Source organism: Kogia breviceps, chromosome 1, assembly GCF_026419965.1.
Source record: "Kogia breviceps isolate mKogBre1 chromosome 1, mKogBre1 haplotype 1, whole genome shotgun sequence".
Taxonomy (NCBI): domain Eukaryota; kingdom Metazoa; phylum Chordata; class Mammalia; order Artiodactyla; family Physeteridae; genus Kogia; species Kogia breviceps.
Genome location: NC_081310.1, coordinates 167,546,800 through 167,561,373, shown reverse-complemented (window position 1 = coordinate 167,561,373; position 14,574 = coordinate 167,546,800). Strand labels below are relative to the sequence as shown.

The 14,574-nt window shown below is 37.5% G+C and overlaps 1 protein-coding gene across 5 annotated transcripts in view; it reads left to right on the top strand.

The window, feature by feature from the left end:
- The window catches only part of ZNF691 (zinc finger protein 691), a 67,100-nt gene that overhangs the window by 24,157 nt on the left and 28,369 nt on the right, over positions 1-14,574 (top strand). For all 5 annotated transcript variants that reach the window (XM_059074567.2, XM_067009770.1, XM_067009772.1 and 2 more), the window contains exon 3: positions 11,005-11,064. The gene's annotated coding sequence lies outside the window, so the exon portion shown is untranslated. The remainder of the gene's footprint in view (positions 1-11,004; positions 11,065-14,574) is intronic.

The window sequence follows — 14,574 nt, the reverse complement described above, 5'->3', positions numbered from 1 at the left end:
GTTGTGCTGAGTCTTAGTTGTGGCAGGTGGGCTCCTTAGTTGCAGCACGTGTGCTCCTTAGTTGCAGCTCACTGGCTTCTTAGTTGCAGCTCGCGTGCTACTTAGTTGAAACTTCCTGACTGCTTAGTTGCAGCATGCAGGCTTCTTAGTTGTGGCATGCGAACTCTTAGTTGTGGCATGCATGTGGGATCTAGTTCCCTGACCAGGGATCAAACTCTGGTCCACTGCATTGGGAGCGTGGAGTCTCAACCACTGTGCCACTTAGGGGAAGTCCCTAAGAGTTGGTTTTTGAGCAACAAAATTTACAAAACCTTAGCTAGACTAAGTAAGAAAAAAAGAGAAGACACAAATAACAAAAATCAGAAATGAAAGAGGAGACACTGCAACTTCTGCCACAGAAATAAGAAGACCCATATGAGACTTCTGTGAACAATTACATGCCAACAAATTGGATAACCTAAAAGAAATGGATAAATTCTTGGAAACATACAATGTACCAAGAATGAATCATGAAGAAACAGAAAATCTGAACAGACCAATAACTACTAAGGAGATTAAATCTGTAATTGAAATGCTCCCAACAACAAAAGGTCCAAGGCCAGATGGCTTCAAAGGAGAATTCTACCAAATATTTAAAGAAAAATTAACGCCAGTCTTTCTCAAATTCTTCAAAAACTTGAAGAGGGAGGGACACATCCAAACTTATTTTATGAGGCCAGCATTACCCTAATACCAAAGCCAGACAGGCACTACAAGAAAACTATAGACCAATATCCCTCATGAATTTGATGCAAAAATACTCAGCAAAATACTAGGAAACTGAATTCAACATCACATCAAAAGTATTATACATCATGACCAAGTGGGATTTATCCCCAGGATACATGATGTTTCTATATGTGAAAATCAATAAATGTATATACCACTAATAGACAAAGGACAAGAATCACATGAGCATCTCAATTGATGCAGAAAAAGCATGTGACAAAATTCTACATCCTATCATGATAAAAACACTCAACAAACCAGGTATAGAAGGAATGTACCTCAACATATTAAAGCTCATATATGAAAAGCCCACAGTGAACATCACACTCAGTGATGAAAAACTAAAGCTTTTCCTCTAAGATTAGGAACAGGCAAGGATGCCCACTCTGAACACTTTTATTCAACATATTACTTGAAGTTCTAGCCAGAGAAACTGGATAGATAGATAGATCGATAGATAGACAGACAGATATAGATAAAAGGCATCCATTGGAAAGGAAGAAGTAAATTTATCTCTGTTTACAAATGAACTGATCTTATATGTAGAAAACCCTGAAGACCACGAAAAAACTGTTAGAAGTAATAAATTCAGTACAGCTGCAGAATTTAAAAATCAGCATACAAAAATCAGTTGCATTTCTAGAATAATGAACTAACTGAGAAGAAAATTAAGAAAATAATCCCATTTACAATAGCATCAAAAAGAATGAAATACTTAGGAATAAGTTTGACCAAGGAGGCAAAAGACTTATACACTGAAAAAAATAAAACATCACTGAAAGAAATTAGATGCAAATATTGATAAATGAAAGACATCCCATGTTCATATTGGGAAAGACAATATTTTAAAGATGTCTATACTACCCAGAGTTATACACAGATTCAGTGCTTTCCCCATCAAAATCCTGACATTTTAAATAGAAATGAAAAAAAAATTCTAAAATTCATATGGAACCACAAAAGATCCCCAAAAGCCAAAGCAATCTTGAGAAAGAAAAACAAAGCTGGAAGCATCACACTCTCTGATTTCAAAATATATTATAAAGCTACAGTAATCAAATAGTAAGGTATTGGTATAAAGACAGACACATGGAACAATGGAACATAATAAAGAGCCTAGAAATAAACCCACACACATATTGACAAGAGAGCCAATAATACCCACAGCCAACATCATACTCAATGGTGAGAAGCCAAAAGCATTCCCTCTAAGATCAGAAACAAGACAAGGATGCCCACTCTCACCAGTTTTATTTGACAGTTTTGGAAGTCTTAGCCACAGCAATCAGAGGTGAAAATAAAAGGAATCCAAATTGGAAAATAAGTAAAACTGTCACTCTTTGCAGATGACATGATACTATACATAGAAAATCCTAAATGCAACTAGAGGTTACCATACTAAGTGAAGTAAGTCAAAAAGAGAAAGACAAATACCATATGATACCACTTACATGTGGAATCTAAAATATGGCACAAATGAACCTACTTACAAAACAGAAATAGACATAGAGAACAGACTTGTGGTTACCAATGGGGAGGGAGGGAGGGAGAGGGATGGACTGGGAGTTTAGGGTTGGTACATGCAAACTATTACATTTAGAATGGATAAACAACAAGGTCCTAATGTATAGCACAGGGAACTGTATTCAATATCCTGTGATAAACCATAATGGAAAAGAATATATAAAAAGCATGTCTCTATGTGTATAACTGAGTCACTTTGCTGTGCAGCAGAGATTGGTACAACATTGTAAATCAACTGTACTTCAATTTTTAAAAAAGGAAAGAAAAAAATCCTAAAGATGCCATCAGAAAACTACTAGAACTCATCAGTGAATTCAGTAAAGTTGTCAGATACAAAATTAACATACAGAAATCTGCTGCATTTCTATATACTAACAATGAAATATCAGAAAGAAATTAAGGAAACAAGTCCATTTAACACTGTATCAAAAAGAATAAAATACCTAGGAATAAACCTACCTAAGTGGGCAAAAGACCTGTACTCCAAAAACTATAAGACACTGTTGAAAGAAATTGAAGACAACACAAACAGATGGAAAGATATACTGTGTTCTTGGATTGGAAGAAACAATATTGTTAAAATGACCATACTACCCAAGGCAATCTGTGGATTCAATGCAATTCTATCAAATTACCAATGGCATTTTTCACATAACTAGAACAAATAATTTAAAATTTGTATAGAAACATGAAAGACTCCAAATAGCCAAAACAATCTTGAGAAAGAACAGAGCTGGAGGAATCACTCTCCCTGACTTCTCCCCTATTACAAAACTACAGTAATCAAAACAGTATGGTACTGGCACAAAAACAGACATATAGATCAATGGAACAGGATAGAAAGCCCAGAAATAAACCCACACACTTATGGTTAATTAACCTATGACAAAGGAAGCAAGAATATCCATTCGAGAAAAGACAGTCTCTTCAGTAAGTGGTGCTGGGAAAACTGGACAGCTACATTAAAAGAATGAAATTAGAACATGCTCTAACACCATATACAAAAATAAACTAAAAATGGATGAAAGACATAAATATAAGACTGGATACTATAAAACTCCTAGAGGAAAACATAAGTAGAACACTCTTTGACATAAACCACAGCAATATTTTTTTGAATATGTCTCCTAGAGTAATGGAAATGAAAGCAAAAATAAACAAATGGGACCTTATTAAACTGAATAGGTTTTGCACAGCAAAGGAAACTATAAACAAAATGAAAAGACAACCCTCAGAATGGGAGAAAGTATTTGCAAATGATGCAATTGACAAGGGATTAATTTCCAAAATATATAGACAGCTTATATAGCTCAATATCAAAAAACCAAACAATTCAATCAAAAACTGGGCAGAAGGGACTTCTCTGGTGGTGCAGTGGTTAAGAATCCACATGCCAGGGCTTCCCTGGTGGCACAGTGGTTGAGAGTCCACCTGCCGATGCAGGGGACACGGGTTCGTGCCCCGGTCCGGGAAGATCCCACATGCTGCTGAGCGGCTGGGCCCGTGAGCCATGGCCGCTGAGCCTGCGCATCCAGAGCCTGTGCTCCACAACGGGAGAGGCCAGAACAGTGAGGGGCCCGCGTACCGCAAAAAAAAAAAAAGAAAAAAAAAGAATCCACATGCCACAGTGGTTAAGAACCTGCCTGCCAGTGCAGGGGACGTGGGTTCAAGCCCTGGTCTGGGAAGATCCCACATGCCGTGGAGCAACTAAGCCTGTGCGCCACAACTACTGAGCCTGCGCTCTAGAGCCCACAAGCCACAACTGCTGAGCCTGCATGCCACAACTACTGAAGCCTGCGTGCCTAGAGCCTGTGCTCTGCAACAAGAGAAGCCACCGCAATAAGAAGCCTGCACACTGCAACGAAGAGTAGCCCCCACTCACTCCAACTAGAGAAAGCCTGCATGCAGCAACAAAGACCCAACACAGCCAAAAATAAATACATAAATTAAAAAATTTTTTTAAATGGGCAGAAGACCTAAATAGACTTTTCTCCAAAGAAGACATACAGATGGCCAACGGGCACATGAAAAGATGCTCAACGTTGCTAATTATCAGAGAAATGCAAATCAAAGCTACAATGAGGTATCACCTCACACCAGTCAGAATGGCCATCATCAAATAGGCTACAAATAATAACTGCTGGAGAGGATGTGGAGAAAAGGGAACCCTTCTACACTGTTGGTGGGAATGTAAATTGGTGCAGCCACTATGGAAAATAGTATGGAGGTTCCTCAAAAAACTAAAAATAAAGATATCATATGATCTGGCAATCCCACTCCTGGGCATATATCTGGAAAAGACAAAAACTCCAATTCGAAAAGATACATGCACCCCAATGCTCATAGCAGTACTATTTATAATAGCCAAGACATGGGAGCAACCTAAATGGCCATCAACAGATGAATGGATAGAGAAGATGTGGAATATATACAATGGAATATTACTCAGCCATAAAAAGAATGAAATAAGGCCATTGCAGCAATATAGGTGGACCTAGAGATGATCATACCAAGTGAAGTAAGTCAGACAAAGACAAATATCATGTGATATCACTTATATGTGGAATCTAAAAGAATGATACAAATGAACTTATTTACAAAACAGAAATGGACTCACAGACATAGAAAACAAATTTATGGTTACCAAAAGGGACAGAGCGGAGGAGGGAGTGATGAATTGAGAGTTTGAGATTAACAGTTATATACTACTATATATAAAATAGATAAACAACAAGGACCTAATTTATAGCACAGGAAACTATATACCATATCTTTTAATAACCTATAATAGGAAAAATCTGAAAAAAAATATATGATATGAATATATGTATGAATCACTTTGCTGTACACCTGCAACTAACAACATTGTAAATTAACTCTACTTCAGTAATAATAATAAGAGAGAGAGCTAAGAATACACAATGGGGAAGAATAGTTTCTTCAACAAATTGTTTTGGAAAACTGGGTATCCACATACAAAATAATGAAATTGAACCCTTATGGATTAAAGACTTAAATATAAGACCTGAAACTGCAAAACTCCTAAAATAAAACAGGGGAAAAGCCTCTTGGCATTGGTCTTGGTAATTTCTTGGATATGACACCAAAATCACAGGCAACAAAAGCAAAAATAGACAGCTGTGACCACATCAAACTAAAAAGCTTCTGAACAGCAAAGGGACACAATCAACAAAATGAAAATGTAACCTACAGAATGGGAGAAAATATTGCAAACATTATACCTGATAAGGGGTTAATATCCACAATATATAAGGAAGCCCTACAGCCCAGTTGCAAAAAAACAAAAAATTTAAAAATGGGTATGGACTTGAATAGACATTTCTACAAAGAAGACATACAAATGTCCAACAGGTATATGAAAAGGTGCTCAACAGCACAAATCATCAGGGAAATGCAAATCAAAACCACAATGAGATGTTACCTCACACCTGTTAGAATGGCCACTATAAAAAAATAAAATGAGCGGCTTCCCTGGTGTCAGAGTGGTTAAGAATCCGCCTGCCAATGCAGGGGACACAGGTTCAAGCCCTGGTCTGGGAAGATCCTACATGCCATAGAGCAACTAAGCCCGCACCACAACTACTGAGCCTGCGTTCTAGAGCCCGCAAGCCACAACTACTGAGCCTGCATACTGCAACTACTGAAGCCCGTGTGCCTAGAGCCCGTGCTCCACAATGAGAGAAGCCACCACAATGAGAAGCCCGTGCACCGCAATGAAGAGCAGCGCCCGCTCGTCACAACTAGAGAAAGCTTGCATGCAGCAATGAAGACTCAATGCAGTCAAAAATAAATAAATAAAATAATTTATATTTTAAAAAAGTGAGAATGTGGAGAAATTGGAACCCCTGTACACTGTTGGTGGGAATATAAAAATGGTGCAGCCACTATGGAAAATAGTACAGAGATTCCTCAAAAAATTAAAAATTGAACTATCATATGATCTAGCACTCCCATTTCTGGGCATATATCTAAAATAATTTAAAGAAAGATCTCAAAGAGATATCTACACTCCTATGTTCATTGCAGCATTTTTCACAATAGCCAAGATGCAGAAACCAGTTAAATGTCCATTAATGTAGCCTAGATAAAGAAAATGCAGTATATAATACAGTGAAATATTGATCAGTCTTAAAAAAGAAGAAAATTCTGCCATGTGCAATAATATGGATGAACCTTGAGGACATTATGCTAGGTGAAATAAGCCAGTCACAGTAGGACAAATACTGCATGATTCCATTTATCTAAAATAGTCAAGCTCATAGAAACAGAGAGTAGAATGGTGGTTACTAGGTACAAAGGAAATGGGAGGTATTTTTCAATGGGTATAAAGTTTCAATCATGCAAGATGAACAAGTTCTAAAGACAAAAGTGCCTTGGTAACAACAGTACAACATAGTACCTGTACAACACAGTGCCTATGGTAACAATACCATTTGTAAGCTTAAAATTTAAGAGGGTAAATCTCATGTTAAATGTTCTTACCACAATAACAAATAAATAAGATGTACAGATACAGAAAGATCAAAAGTAAAGGAATTTAAAAAGATATCCCAGGCAATTACTTACCAAAAGTAAGCCAGTGTGTAGCTACATTAATATGAGAAATCACAGACTAGAAAAAGTATTATTAGGGTTAAAAAGGACCACATAATGATGAATTATAATTCATCAGAAACATATAATGATCCTGATGCTATGAGAACCTAGTAAAGCCTCAAAAGTTAGGTGTGGCCTTGTTACTTCTGGGTGGAAGCTCTCAGAATGAGTATGTGCTTTGCCACATGCCCTTGTTTTCCTCCACCATGGCAATCAGGACTGTCCAGATGGTACCTTCTCCATCAGCCTGGGTCCTAGAGTGAGGATAATGAAAATACTGCTAGCAATTCATGATGCACATAGAGCATGAGTAAGAAATAAATCTTTAATGGGCTGCTAGTTTTTGACAGCTTTACTGAGGTAAAATCAGCACACAATGAACTACACATATTTAAAGTCTACAATTTGTTTTGGCACACATAGGCACCTGTAAAGCCATCACCACAATCAAGATAATGAACACATCCAACATCCCCCAAATTTCTTCATGTCCTTTGTGATCCTCCCTCTCATCTTCACCCTCTGCTTGGTTCCACGTGACCACTGGATCTGCTGTGGTCATTGTAGATCACTTGCATTTTCTATAATTTTATATACATGGAATCATACAATATGTACTCTTGCTTGTCTTTCAATCAGCACAATTATTTTGAGATTCATGCATGCTGTAGGGTTCATAAATAGTTCATCCATACTTATTGAGTTGTATTCTGTCATATAGCTCTACATTTATGTATTTATCCATTCACCCATTGATGGACACTTTGATTGTTTCCAGTTTTTGGTTATTACAAATAAAGCTACTATGAGCATTCCTGTAGAAGACTTTGTGTGGACATATGCTTTCATTTCTCTTGGGTAAATACCTAGGAGTGGCTGGATCAGATAGTAGGTGTATATTTACTTTTTAAAGAAACTGCCAAACTGTTTTACAAAAGTGTACAATGGTGGTTTTAATTTTCATTTCCACAATGCCTAATAACGTTGAAAACCTTTTTATGAGTTTATTTGTCCATCACCCATATATCATCTTTGGTGAAGTGTCTGTTTGAATATTTGCCCATTTTTTATTGGGTTGTTTGTTTTCTTTTTCAACTCAAAACTTCTGACCTTTGGAAGACACTGTTAAGAGAATAAAAACACCATTGAGGACAGGTTGTGTGTGTTAACTATAAACAGGAGAACAAGGGAGATCTTTGTGGTAATAAAATAGTTTTGTATCTTGATTGTGGTGGTGGTTACACAAATATGTACATGTGATAAATAAAACATAGTATCAATGTTAATATTCCTGGTTTTGATAGCATATCATAATTATGTAGGATATAACTGTGAGATAATAGGAAATATATATATTAGTCTCTGCCCCTGGTTGCTGGCACAGAGCTCCTAAAACCCTTGTGATTTCCTAAGTGATAAGAGCACTAGGAGCATCTTCTGTTCCAATATTTGGTCTTTGACCCCATCCCTGATATAGGGTGCTAAATCCCTTGGAATTTCCTGCGTGATAGGAGGGTCTTTTGTTCTAATGAAATGACTCTGAGTGGATTCCAGGATGGCTCTTAGAAGGGGGCTGGTCACCAGAAAGACCAAGCCATGATTAGAAGCTTGGGATCCAGCCCCCCACCCCCACACACCCCCTCCCCTGCCACAGAGGCTGGAAATGGAGTGAATAATTGATCATGCCTGCATGAGGAAGCCTCCATAAAAATCTCAGCAGAAGGGGTTCGTGGAGCTTCCAGGTTAGTGAACACATCCACATTCTGGGAGGGTGATGCAACCCAACTCCACAGGGTCAGAAGGTCCTGTGCTTGGGACCCTCCCAGACCTTGCCCTATGTATCTATCTGTGCATCTGGCTATTCATTTGTGTCCTTTATCATATCTTTTAATAAACTGGTAAACGTTAAGTCAGTGTTTCCCTGAGTTCTGTGAGCTGTTCTAGCAAATAACTGAATCCAAGGGGGAGGAAGTCATGGGAACCTCCGATTTGTAGCTAAGTTGGACAGAAGTTGTGGCTAATCTGGGGTCCTACTATTTACTGTTGGCTTCTAAAGCATGTGTGTGTGGGGGAAGACTCATGGGAATGAGCCCTTAACCTGTGGGATTTGATGCTGTCTCCAGGTTGATTGTGTCATAATGGAGTTAAGCTGTAGGACAACCAGCTGCTGTTGCAGAGAATTGCTTGTGAGGAACCTCTCCCCCCGCCACATGCACACATCTGGTGTCAGAAGTGTTGTGAGTGTGGTAGTGGTGTGAAAGTAAAGGAGAAACACAGGAGGAAGACTGGGTTTTTCTAACTCAGTAACCACTGAGGGAAACTGGGTGAAGGGTATACAGGGCCTCTGTAGCATCTTTGCAACTACCCGTGAATCTAAAATTATTTCAAAAAAAAAAAAAGTGAAAAAAAAACAAACCACAGACTCTCTAAAATAAACGGTGTTTGGACAATTGATTATATATTAGGGAGAAAATAAAATTGAATCCTTATCTTACAGTATACATAAAAGTCAATCCCTAGAATATTAAAGACTTTAATATGAATAGAAAATTATTAGAGAAGACAGTATGGAAATTGTCTTTGTGACTGCAAGATAGGAAAATATTTCTTAATGTTCAAAAAAGAACACACCAAAAGGAAGAAAATCAATAAACTTGACTACATTTATATTAAGCATTTTGATTCACATAAAGAGAGTGAAAAGATAAGCTACAAACTGAGAGAATAATTGCAACACATAAAACCGAGTAAAATTTAATATCTAGACTATATAAATTACTTCTATACATCAATAAGAAAAGACAATTCAGTTAGAAAAAATGGACAAAGAAATGAATGTTATTTTCACTTAGGAGAAAGCATAAATAATCCATAAACATTTGAAAAAATTTTCCAGTTCATCTGAAATCAGGGAAAGTTGAAATCATAATAAAATCCAATTACACAGCCACTAAATGCAAAAGTTAGATAATAGTGAATGTTACCTAGAATATGGACTAAAGGGAACTTTCACGTGTTGCTGATATTGGTATAAACTGGAAAAGTTCCCTAGGAAAGTAGTATGTCATTGCCTTAATAAGTTGAACAATGCATACACTCTACAAGCTAGGAATTCTACTATAAGGTATACTTCCTAGAGAAACTCTTGCACATGGGCAGCAAGAGACATGTAGAAGAATGTTTATAGCTGTATTGCCTATAATAGCAAAACATACAAACAAACAAATATAACAGAAATGATGGCTTCATCGTTTTGAGATTTATCTATGTTACTGCATGAAGCTGCATTTGATTTTCACCACTCTATTGTATGAATACTGTTGTACTGGGGGAATGCCACAACTTATTTACCTCTTCTTTTCATTAAAAGCACTGAATCCAGACTGTTTTACTGGTGAATCTTTACTAAACTTTCAAAGGAACAGATAATTCTTATGTTATTCCAAAGGGGAGAAATTATCCAACTCATTTTTAAGAGGTTAATATAATACTGATACTAAGACCACTTAAGGGCAGTAGAATGGACAACCTCATTTGTGAACATGGAGTGAAAATTCTAAATAAAATATTAAAATTTAAACCCAGTAGTAAATTTAAAAATAATGTATTACATACAACAAGAGTACAGCTTATTCTAGGAATGTAAGGAGTTTTGAAAATTAAAAACTATCGGTGCTTTTGGCTTCCTAACCTAGTCCCACTACTTATTTGTAGGCAATAAATAGCACAGGCAAGGAGAACAATCCAAGCAGTAAGCCACTACGGTTACTGTGATCCAGGCCAAATTATATGGAGGACCAGGGAATGAATGTCTGGGGTTCATTCATACAGCAAGGCTAATGATTTCAACATACGGATAAAACAGATGTGCAACTGCATGATTTATTAACTTTAACTAGGATGAAGTTGACAGGAAAAACATCTGTCTTATGGATCCAGAACCCAGAAGCTCTCCTGGGTATAAAGGCTCAAGAAAATGTTTTTCTTTCAGGACATCATGTCTTTGTCTTCTGCATAAATCCCTTACAGGTGCCTCCCCAGATTTTCCCCCAAGGAAGAGTTAACATCTCTAACTTCCACTTATTTCATTTGCAGGTGGTATTATTGCCTTAGAAGATCACAATTTTACAACCATCATGTAATGAATAGATTCAGGTAAGGATCATCAATGTATACTAAAACTATTGGGTGAAAGATTGTTGCAGAACAGGACATTTACATGGTTTCAAAGTATCATTCCATAGGTTAATTGAATAACTATAAAGAGGAAAAGGTAACTTTAAAGTAGAATTCTGATGGATACCGCCTGAAACAAATGATCAAATTTACCATCACTAATAACAAGGCAAACTGACATTATGTGCCTCTTGATGTGATGTGATGGGAAGTACACAACATCACACATATAGTATTTTTGCCAAAAATGATTAACCTAAATCTAATTATTGGGGGGAAGGAGACCAAATCCAGATTGTGGGACATTCTAAAAGACAACTTCCCTGGACTCTTTAAAAACAGTAGAGTCATGAAAGACCACCTATGTGTGTGTGTATTGCATACATGCATGTTTGTGTACTATTCTAGATTAAAGATAAAGATGAAAGGATACTAAAAAGGCTTGACAACCAAATGTACTGTGGGATCCTTAATTGGATCCTAGATCAAATATGAAAAAAGTTATAAAGGAAATTGGCGATAATTGATGAAATTTTACTATGTTATTGTATATTAAATATATTAATGTTAAATTCCTTGGATGTAATAATGGTATTGCAGATATTTAGGAAAATGTTCTTGTTAAAGAGCTACATGCTGAAGTGTTCAGGCATACAGCGTTGTCATGTCTGGAACTTTCAAATGGTTCAGCAAAAAGAGAAAAAAGTACATAGATGGATACCCAGATAAATAAAATGTGGCCAAATGTTAACAACTGGTGAATCTAGGTAATGGATAAGCTATTAATTCATTATACCATAAGTTCACCTTTTCTGGGGATTATTTTTCAAAATAAAAAGTTGGGGGAAAAAGCAAAAAGAAAAAACTTAAAAAAAATGCACCTACTACAGTTGGCAAAAGGCAAGGGCAGCAAGGGAGAAAGGATATGCAGTGCAAAATTACAGAAACTTTAATCTAACTTGGTTAATCACCCACTGTGTTCTTGAAACCCTCACTTTTGTGGTCACAAAAATGGAAACATTCCATACTTTTTGTTTTTCTCCTGTCTTCATAAGGTCTGACTCATCTGAATAGCTTCTCCTAAATTTACTTAGTGAATTTATTTCTTGGTAGTTAACCTTGATGCTTTTTCCACCTCCTATATAATAAACTCCCCTTCTCAATCCCCCCCCCCCCCATTGATCAATGCTGTCCTTTCAACAAGTGAAATTCACCTTAATAGCTTAAAGGAGGAAAACTATATGATTGTTGCCCTCAGTGCAAGGAAAGCACACAATAAAATTCAGTGCCTCTTAAAAAGTGAGAAAAGAATTTCCTTAATATGAAAAGGAGCATCTGTAGCAAAACCTCCATCAAACCTCATACATTAAAGTGCAAGTATGCTTATGAACCTTAGAAGCATTTCCTTTAATAATGGTAATGAAGTAGGCCAATAAGATGCAGGGTACTTCTGTCACCACTAATGTTCAGTGTGATATTGGAGGTCCTGACCAATACAATAAGACCAGAAAATGAAAGAGTAACTCTAAGGATTGGAAAGGAAGAGATTTATTTGCAGATTATATGATCATTTGCATAAAAATAATCATAATAAGAATAGCTAATGTGTATCGAGTACTTCATATATGCAGGAGCTGTTCAGTAAGCATTACATGCATAAATGCCACTTAATCCTACTTTAAAACAACCCTAGGAGATAGGTATAACTATTATCCCCATCTTACAGATAGTGACACTAAGGCACAGAGAAGGTAAGAAATTCGCTCAAGATCAACCAAAGCAGTCTAATCCTAGGCCCTTAAGTTTTAATCACTCTTCTATGTTATAACTTTACTGTCATCAACACAACTTGTGACAGACAAAGAGAGGTATGAGAGGTAGTCAAGAGCCAATGCAATAAAATTAGTACGTCTTTAGAGCTAGAGGAGAAGGCATAACAGTGGTTCTCAATGTTGGCTGCATACTGAAATCACTTGGAGAGCTTTGAAAAATCCTGATGCCCAGCCTGCACCCAGACCAATTACATCTGAATCTTGGAAGAAGGGTGGAAAGGCCTCAGTAGTTTTTAAAGAACAATTGCATTAAAATGTCTTAAGAGAACTCAAGGGGCTTCCCTGGTGGCGCAGTGGTGGAGAATCCGCCTGCCGATGCAGGGGACACGGGTTCGTGCCCCGGTCCGGGAAGATCCCACATGCCGCAGAGCGGCTGGGCCCGTGATCCATGGCCGCTGAGCCTGTGCGTCCGGAGCCTGCGCTCCGCAATGGGGGAGGCCACAACAGTGAGAGGCCCGCGTACCACAAAAAAAAAAAAAAAAAAAAAGAGAACTCAAGAATCCATTCAAATTGTGGTGTAAGTTTCCTTTCTTGCAAGCTGGGTGAGGTCTCGCACTCTGAGCAGATGAATTTCAGAAGAGTGTAATTTGAACCCAGGAGAAGGATAGGGACTCGAAGTCCCACATTGTGGTGGAGACTGTAAAAAGGTCTCAGTGTATCCACATGTGGCTCAGATAGAATCATCCTGAAGCCTGCAAAGCTCAGGTGTCAAATCTCTGACTGATAATGACTTATTGTGCTAAATAAATTGTCAACCCAATAGCCTCAACTTGTTTAAGGTGTCAATCTCAGCCTTCCTAAGAAGGTAACTATATCACAGCCAGGAACTATTAAGCTGGTTACCTCAATGTGGCCTCCCTAGATGGTAACTCTATCATGATTGTGAATTGTTGACCCAGTAATCTGAAATCCCTGGAGATGGTAGAACTTCTTTCTCAGTGCGTAAGTGGCTTTTCAAGTCTGAAAAGGCTTAGAATTAAATATAGAAATGGGGACTTCCCTGGTGGTCCAATGGCTAAGACTCTGTGCTCCCAATGCAGGGGGCTCAGGTTTAATCCCTGGTCAGGGAACTAGATCCCACATGCTGCAACTAAGAGTTCGCATGCCGCAACTAAAGATCCTACATGCCACAAGTAAGACCCAGCACAGCCAAATAAATAAATAAATATAGAAATGATAAATAAATCAAACCTATCATATAAATACTTTTGTTTAAAATAATTGTGTGTGTGTTTGGTACTTAAAATGCAATTTTGAAATGATATGGCATATTGAAGAATCTAAGAGATTAGCCTAGTTTGGTAGATGAGACCTATGAAATGTAAGGAAATTTAATTGTTTGTAAATAATAATATTATTTAAAAAAATTTTTTTTGGCCATGCTGTGCAGCTTGTGGGATCTTAGCTCCCCGACCAGGGATTGAACCCAGGCCCTTGGTGATGAGAGCGCAGAGTCCTAACCACTGGACCGCCAGGGAATTCCCATGTAAATAATATTAGAATACTAGATCTATATGTCATTTTTTTATTTTAAAATTTATTTATTTACTTGTGGCTGCTTTGGGTCTTTGTTCCTGTGTGCAGGCTTTCTCTAGTTGCAGCAAGTGGGGGTTACTCTTCGTTGCGATGTGCGGGCTTCTCATTGCCATGGCTTCTC